Raw genomic sequence first — 9,490 nt, forward strand, 5'->3', positions numbered from 1 at the left:
CTTCTTTCAAACCCGATTCCTCCGTCGACACTTGAGCTTCACTGACCTCTCTCGTCTCTCTGTTTCTCCTTTAGTTTATTTTCCGTCTCTATTCCTCATTCCCTTCTCTTTCCTTCTCTTTATTCTGGTCTTCATTATTCTTCCTTGGTTTTCGTTTCGTATGATTTGTTTTTGTATTCTTGCGTTATTGGCATTTTTCTTTGTATTTTTTATTTTATTATTATTATTTTTTTTTTTTTTATTTTGGAGGTGGGGCGGGTATCATACTCTTTTCATATTCCGTTTGTTTGCTCTGTCTGTCACTCTTTCTCTCTCTCTCTCTCTCTCTCTCTCTCTCTCTCTCTCTCTCTCTCTCTCTCTCTCTCTCTCTCTTTCTCTCTCTCTCTCTCTCTCTCTCTCTCTCTCTTCCTTTCTCCTTTCTTAATTCCTCTGTCTCTCCCATCCTTCCTCTCACCTGCCTCCCTCTGCCCCCTTCCCTCTTCCTTGGTTCTCTTTCTCCCCCCCCCCTTCCCTCCATCCTCTCTTCTCCCACCTCTCTCTCCCCGCCCTCCTCCATTCCCCTTTCCTTAACCCCCCTTCCCTTCCCTCCCTTCCCTCACACCCCCTACCTTCTCCCTCCCTTCCATACCTCTCTATCCACCCCCTCCCCTCTCCCTCCCCCTTCCACCCACCCCCTTCTCTCCACCGCCTTCCCCATCCCCCATCCCTCGCTTCACCTCCTTCTTTCCCCCCCTCCCCACCATCTCCCACATCCCTCCACCCCCTTCCTCTTCTCCAACATCTCTCCATACCCCCTCCTTCCCCCTCTTTTTTTCCTTTCCCCATCCCCCCATCCCCTTAACTCTATTCCATTCTCTTCATCCCATCCCCTCTCCTCCTTCTTCTCTCCCTTCTCTCCAGCCCCCTCTTCCCTTCCCCTACCTCTCCATGTCATCCCCCCTTTCCTCCCCATCCCCGCATCCTCTCTCGCTCCATTCCTCTCTCCCCCTCCCTTCCTTCCTCCCCACTCCTCTCCTTCCCTTCGTCCATCCCTCTCTCTCTACTCCTCTCTCCCTCATCTGTCTCTCCACCTCATCCCGCTTCCCTCCCTTTCCCTCTTCTCCCTTCCTCCCTTTCTCCCCCTACCACTTCCTCCCTCTGCCACCATCCTCCTCTCCACCCCCTACCCTCACCCCCTCCTCCTTCTTTCTACCCCTCCACCCCATCCTTCTCTTCGACACCTTCCCCCCCTTCCCTCCCCCACCCTTTCCCTTTCTCCCTCTCTCCCACTCCCTCTCCACCTCCCTTCCCTTCCCTCCCTCATCCCTCTGTCCATCTCCCTTCCCTCTCCCCACCACCCCCTCCCCTTTCTCCCCCTCCACCCACCTCTCTCCACCCCTTCCCTTTCCTCCCTCTTTCCAACCCCCTCCTCCTCCCCCCTCCCACCACCTCTCTCCACCCCCTTCCCTTTCTCCCTCTCTCCCAACCCCCTCACTTCCCCCCACACTTTCTCTCCCCTCCACCCTCTCTTCCCCCCCTTCCCTTTCTCCCTCTCCTCCAACCCCCTCCTCCCCCACCCCTTTCTCCCCCTCCACCACCTCTCTCTCACCCCCTTCCCTTTCTCCCTCTCTCTCAACCCCCTCCTTCACCCCACCCTTTCTCCCCCTCCACCCACCCTCTCTCCACCCCTTCCCTTTCTCCCTCTCTCTCCAACCCTCCTTCACTTCCCCCCTTTCTCCCCTTCCACCACCTCTCTCCACCCCTTCCCACTTTCTCTACCTTCTCTCCAACCCCCTCCTCCTCCCCCTCCCCTTTCTCCCCCTCCACCCACCTCTCTCCACCCCTTCTCCTTTACCCTCCCTCTCTCCCCCCCTCCCCCCCCCTTTCTCCCCTCTCCACCACCTCTCTCTCACCCCTTCCCCTTTCTCCCTCCTGCTCCAACCCCCTCCTCCCCCCTCCCCTTTCTCCCCCTCCACCCACCTCTCTCCACCCCTTCCCTTTCCCTCCCTCTTTCGGCTTCAACCCCTCCTCCCCTCCTACCACCTCTCTCTCACCCCTTCCCTTTCTCCCTCTCTCTCCAACCCCCTCCTTTCCCCCCCCCCACCCCCTCCCCCACCCCTCTCCACCACTCCTGAGGGGCGTCTTGGAAATAAATTCACAAGGAAAAGTTTTCAGATCACAAGCGACCGTCTTCCTTAGCGTCTTGTGAGGATGAAGAGATTTCCTCTAAGGAGCTGAACACTTTTTTTTTTTTTTTTTTTTTTTTTTTTTTTTAAGACTATTATCCTTTCCTGAAGCTTATCGCTCACTCGAGGGGGTCTGAGATGTAGGTCGTGAATGAAATAAGATGTTTTGGATTTTCTTTTTGTTCTTTATATATATATATATATATATATATATATATATATATATATATATATATATATATATATGTATATATATATATATATATGTACATATATATATGTATATATGTATATATGTATAATGTATATAAATATATAAATATATATTTATATATATATATATATATATATATATATATATATATATATATATATATATATTGATTATTTGATTTTCATTTATTTATAAATTATTTCATCTATTTTTTTTTTTTTTTTTTTTTTTTGTAATTGCAGATTTGTATTAAAGAAGGTTGACAGTGATAGTGATGATGATGATAATGAGGATGATGATGGTGATGATGAGGAGGATAAGGATAATAGTAATAATAATAATACCTTCAAGAAGATTTTAGAGTCAGCTAATACAAAATATATATCCAGATGCTCTTAACATTTTCCAAGATTACAAATTCATATATATATAAATATACATTTAAATGGGTTTATCTATTGATATCGCAAAAAGTCTCTTCAGTTATGGATAAGGGAGAAACTACTTTGAAGTTCTTTTATCTTTTTATTATTTTTTTTCTTTTTTTTTCTTTTTTTTTTGACAAATACTATCCGTAAAACGCAAATACACCTTTTATAAACATGGCTCTAGATTAATACTTCTACAGACATATCATTATTTAGTATCTCGTTAAAAAAGTAAGATAATAATAATAATAATAATAATAATAATAATAATAATAATAATAATAATAATAACATAAAATAAATTAATTAATTAATCTAAAAAATCGAATATCATAAAACAAATATATATCATTCACTACCCCCCCCCCCCAATAAAATACGATAATCGATAAAGAATAATAAAATATGCATATCATTCACTACTTTCCCCCCCCATTAAAATATAACAATCGACAAAAAAAAAAAAAACAATCTCACTCATTTTCCTTCAACCCCGTTCTAACCCCCACCTAACAGCACTTCCCTCGAGTAAAGCCGAAACCTGTGGGACACCTAAGACCATCCCCCAAGGGCTTCGTCTCTTCCACCCCCTCGTCTCCCACCCCCTCGTCTGCCAACAACCCCTCGTCTCCACCCCTTCGTCTCCACCCCCCTCGTCTCCACCCCCCCTCGTCTCCACCCCCTCGTCCTCACACCCCTGTCTCACGTCTACCACCCCCTCGTCTCCACTCCCACGTCTCCACCCCCTCGTCTCCACCCCGCTCGCCGCCCAACCCGGAAGTGGGGGCGACAGAGCTCTTGTCTGCAGCGGCCCAGTGACGGGTCTTCTTTAAGATGGGGAACTGGTTGGGGGCTGAACGCTCTTTCACGCTTTTTAGAGGAAAATAGATGCAGATAAGGGCTAAGATACAGATATATTTATATTTACGGACACAGACTTACACTCACATACACACATGCGTGCATATATATCTATATATATACATACAGACATACATAAATACATACACATACACTCTCTCTCTCTCTCTCCCTCTCTGTCTTTCTCTCCCTCTCTGTTTCCGTCTCTCTCTCTCTCTCTCTCTCTCTCTCTCTCTCTCTCTCTCTCTCTCTCTCTCTCTCTCTCTCTCTCTCTCTTCTCTTTCTCTCTCTCTCTCTCTCTCTCTCTCTGTCTCTCTGTCTCTGTCTCTCTCTCTCTCTCTCTCTCTCTCTCTCTCTCTCTCTCTCTCTCAATCTCTCTCTTTCGCTCTCTCTCTCTCTCTTTCTCTCTCTCTCTCTGTCTCACTCCCTCTCTCTCTCTGTCTCTGTCTCTGTCTCTCTCTCTCTCTCTCTCTCTCTCTCTCTCTCTCTCTCTCTCTCTCTCTCTCTCTCTCTCTCTCTCTCTCTCTCTCTCTCTCTCTCTCACTCTCTCTCTGACGCACACACATACATCTACACGTATACTCACATTCTGGGGATTTTTAGTAGAACGAGCTGGTTACACTGAGGAAAAAACGAGCACTAAACTGTATTTTTTACATGTTCCTCTTTGAAGCACTCACTGTCTTTGTCTTTCATCATACTGAACAGTGAACACAAAACTCCACATAAAATGTTCACTTAACTATCTAGTGCCAGCCCCATTTGCCAACATCGTTCCTTGTCAATGACACATACAAATGTCAATGACACATACAAATTTCAATGACACATACAAATGTCAATGACACATACAAATGTCAATGACACATACAAATGTCAATGACACATACAAATGTCAATGACACATACAAATGTCAATGACACATACAAATGTCAATGACACATACAAATGTCAATGACACATACAAATGCCTCCACTACGTCCATGGGCATTGAACTACATACCTCATAGTTATCCATTAGGCCAGCCACATACCGGAGCCATGTGCAGGAACACTGTAACTGTTATATTCCTGTCTGTTTGCTTAACAGTTCAGCGCACTCTGTCACGGTCCAAGCAGGTTCATTAGTGCAACGAAAGCCCCAGTGTCAGCGCCGTGTCAGTTGTGAAAATTTGGAATAATTTGAGAGCAATTTAGGAACAGTTGCCGTGAATCTTAGTTCATTTAGTTCACTTAGAAAAGATATATGTCAGAAAAGCCACGTAGACAGTAAGAAGAAGAAGAAGAAGAAAGAGGAAAAGAAGAAGAAGAAAAAGACGAAGAAGGAGAAAAAGAAGAAAAAGAAGAAGAAGAAGAAAAAAGGAAAGAAGAAGAAAGAATGAAAGAAAGAAGAAAAAGAAGAAGTAGAAGTAACTGAAGAAGATAAAGAAAAAGAATAATAAGAAAAAGAAAAAGAATAATAATAATAAGAAGAACAAGAAGAAGGAAGAAGAAGAAGAGAGGAAAGAAGGAAGAAGAAGAAAGAGAAGGAAAGAAGATAGAAGAAAATAGAGAGAACAGAAAGAAGAAGAAAAAGAAGAAGAAGAAGACGAAGAAGAAGAAAAAGCAAAAGAAGAAGAAGGAAGAAGAAGCAAAATGAAGAAGAAAAAGAAGAAGAAAACGAAAAAAGAAAGAAAGAAAAAAGAGAAAGAAAAAAGATAGAGGTGCGAATTCAGCTTCAAAGGCAACTGAACAAGGTTACTTTCTCAGCGAGTGGTCCAGAGAGCAACACCGCCCGTGCCCAGAGTAGATTGTCTTTGTTTATAGGGCTTTTGCAGAGAGGAGAGAGGCGAGGAGAACGGCGGTGTAATACGAGAGAGAGAGAGGAGGGAGGGAAGAGAGGGAAGGGATGGAGGGAGGGAGAGGGGAGGGAGAGGGAGGAGGAGAGGGAGAGGGAGGAGAGGAGGAGGAGGGAAGGCGGGGAGGAGGGGCAATGGAGAGGGAAGGGGGAGGAGGGTGGGGAGGAAGGGAAGAAGGGAGGAGGGAGGGAGGAAAGGAGGGAGAAGATGGAGAGAGGAAAGAACGAGATAGAGCCAGGAATAGAATAGACATATAGATAGAGAGAGAGAGAGAGGGGAAGGGATGGAAGGGAGGGAGGGAAAGGAGAGAGAGAGGGAGGGAGGGAGGAGGAAGGGAGAGGGAGGAGAGAGGAGTAGGGTAGGAGGGAGGGAGGGAGGGGAAGGAGAGGAGGGGAGGGGAGGGGAGGGAGGGAGGGAGATGGAGGGAGAGATGGAGAGAGAGAGAGAGATGGAGGGGGAGAGGGAGAGAGTGAGAGAACGAGAGAGAGAAGGAGAAAGAGAGGGAGAGAGAGTGGAGGAGAGAGAGAGAGAGAGAGAGAGAGAGAGAGAGAGAGAGAGAGAGAGAGAGAGAGAGAGAGAGAGAGATAAAGCTCTTGAAAGGCATCGTAACCAATCTAATTCAGCGATAAAATGGACTTATGGCCAAAACTTGTGATGCAAAGAAAATGGGAACCAGTATGACGCTCAAAGAAAACGCGACCAAAACCAGCATACCCCAAACTCAAGAAAAAAAACAAAAAGTTATCGGGAACAAAACCCAAACAGTGGCACAGGAATTAGAAAAAAAAAATCGAGTTGCTAATACGGTCAATGAACATGTAGCTACCACGGGAACTAATAACAACATGGACAACATTCAACCAAAGTTTGGGAAGAAACTAACATTTTTTAATTCGCCGATGCAACGGAAGGGACCTTTGCAGTGGGAAATAAATAGTAATCAATTAAAAAAACGAAAGAACAGCCACGAAAACATAAAACACACAACTAACGGCCGATCTGTTTAAAATTGTGCCCGACCCAACAATTATTCGTATAACCAGACATCCATATACACAGAAACAAATGCATATCTATTGAGATCTATGGAATAAATATACATTTTTTTTTCTATTTCTACGGTAGATATCCATGCCTAGACTGACAGATATGCATTTATTTCTGTGTATGTGCATGTCCGTATAATGAGTATCTATTAATTTAATTAATTTTTAATTGAATTAGTTTTAATTTCATTTGATACAATGGATATTCTTTACTGTGACATAGTGTCTGTTTTATTTTGCCTTCTAAATCATATTTCCCCCATTTCCTATTTTCTCCTCCTATTTCCTATTCCCTATCCCTCCCTCCTTATTTTCTGCTATCCCCCCTACCATCCCATTTCCTCCCTATTATCCCCCTATTTCCTATCCCCCATCCCCCCTACTTATTTTCCTATCTGGCATCCCCATTTCCTTCACTCACCTCTAACCCCCCCTACTCACCTCTTTCCCTCCTCCACCATGGCTGTCATCCTCCCTATCCCCCATCCCCCCTCTTTATTTTCCTATTAACCCCCCTCTATACCCCCCTATCCCCCATCCCCACCCCCTCTACTTATTTCCCTATCATCCCATTTCCCCCCTACCATCCCCCCTACCCCCTCTAACCCCCTACCTCACACTCTTTCCCTCCTCTCATGAGCTGTCATCCTCCCACTATCCCCCCATGCCCCCCCCCTCTTTAACATTTTCCTATTAACCCCCTCTAACCCCCCTATCCCCCCCATCCCCCCCTCTTTATTTTCTATTAACCCCCCACCTCTAACCCCCCTACTCACTCTTCCCTCCTCCCATGAGCAGAATATCATCCCTCCTATACCCCATCCCCACCCTCTTTATTTTCCTATTAACCCCCTCTAACCCCCTACCATCCCCCTACCCCCCTCTAACCCCCCTACTCACTCTTCCCTCCTCCACGCAGGCTGTCATCCTCCTATCCCCATCCCCCCCCACTCTTTATTTCCTACATAACCCCCCTATAACCCCCACCTACCCTATAAGTCCCCCTACCCCCCTCCTAACCCCCCTACTCACTCTTCCCACTCACTCCCCGCATAGGCCTGTCAAATCCCTCCCTCATCCCCATCCCCCCCCCCTCTATTTATTTTCCTATCATCCCATTATCCTCCCTCCCCCTAACCCCCCTACTCACTCTTCCCTCTTCCACTGTGAGGCCTGTCATCCTCCTATCCCCCATCCCCCCCCTACTTATTTCCTATCATCCCATTTCCTCCCCTACCCCCCTCTAAACCCCCCTACTCACCCTTCCCTCCTCCCGCAGGCTGTCCGACTCGATCTTCAGCGACGACGACCCCCGCCACCGGAGGTCCAACTCGAAGAAGTACCTCCGACACAACTTCGCCAAGTCCAAGAGCAAGTCGGTTTTCAGGACGTGTGAGCCGTCGGCGGCGTCGGCGGCGGCGGAGGCGCGGAGGAGCAGCTTCAGGTGAGGGGGGGATGGAAGAGGGAGGTGAGGGGGGAAGGTTTGTGGGTGGTGGGTGGGGTGGAGGTGAAGGGGGTGAGTGGGGTGAGGGAAGGGGATGGGTGAGGGAAGAGAGAGTGGGCTGAGATGAGATGGAAAGGGAGAAGGAGTGGGGAAGGATGAGGGTGGTGGGGGATGAAAGGTGGAGGCGAGGGGTAAGGATGAAAGATGAGTAGTGTGGGGGATGGGGAGAAGGTGGGGAAGGGGGGATGTGAGGAAGGATAGGGGTGGTATAGGGAAAGGGAGATGGGGTAAGGATGAGGGAGGGGGGGAAGGGAGATGGGGTGAGAGGGTGGGGGGGAAAGGGAAGGATGATGGTGAGGGTGAGGGAGTGAGGAGGAGGAGGAGGAGTAAGCTTCAGGTAGAGGAGAGAGGAAGGTGGGGAGAGAAAAAAAGGGACAAGAGAAAAGGGTCAGAAAGACTCACTGAGATGGAAGAACGGGAGTTGGGGGGGAGGGGGGAGGGATTGCAAGGAGTTGAGGAGGAGGTGGAGCGTCCAGGTGAGGAGAGGGGGGGGGGGGAGAGCTGGACGAAAGGTGGAAGGGAAAAGGGAGGGAAGACACAGGAGGAGGGAGGGAGAGAGGGCGCTTAAGGTTATGAATAAGAAAGCAGAGAAGGCGGAAGAAAGGAGGGAATGGATGAGAAGGAGAGGAGAAGGAAGAAGGAAGGAGGAGAGAATCTTCAAGAAAGGAGGTAAGGGAAGGGGACTCGAGGGGGGGGGGAGGCGGGTAGAGGAGAAGGGAAAAGGGAGATAAGAGTAGAGAGAAAGAGTAAAGAGAGGAGGGAAGACGTATGGAAAAAGGGATACACAGAAGGTGAAGGTAGAAAAAAGAGAAAGAGGAGGAAGGATTAGGAGAATAAAAGATACAAAACAGAGAAAGAGTAGAAGATAGAGGGAAAGAAATACCATCACAGAGAGGTGCGAGGATAAAGAAAGAAAAAGACGAACAGACAAAAAACGTAATGATAAAGAAAATTGAATTAGAAGGAGAATAAAAAAATAATAAAATAAAAGAAGGGGGAAATGAAAGACAGCATAAAGAAGAGACGAAGAAGTAGGAGAAAAAAAATATATAAAGAAAGAAAAAAACAGAAAGAAAAATGGGGAATGAAAAGCAACAAGAATAAAGAAGAGACGAAAAGTAGGAGAAAAAAAAAAAAAACAAAAAAAATAATATATATATATATATATATATATATATATATATATATATACATATATATATATATATATATATATATATATATATATATATATATATATATATATATATAAAATATGAGTAATTAAAAAGAGTGGAACGAGAAAAGAAGGAAAAAAAATTGAAGATGTCTGATGAAGTTGCAATGCAGCTGACAAGGACGTCAGATGCACTTGCTACATTATGCAAGACGAGATGCACTGTTGCAAAATCGCATGAATAAATACTTATCGTGAGACTCAGTGAATGGAGAG

Source organism: Penaeus vannamei, chromosome 32 (genome assembly GCF_042767895.1).
Source record: "Penaeus vannamei isolate JL-2024 chromosome 32, ASM4276789v1, whole genome shotgun sequence".
Taxonomy (NCBI): domain Eukaryota; kingdom Metazoa; phylum Arthropoda; class Malacostraca; order Decapoda; family Penaeidae; genus Penaeus; species Penaeus vannamei.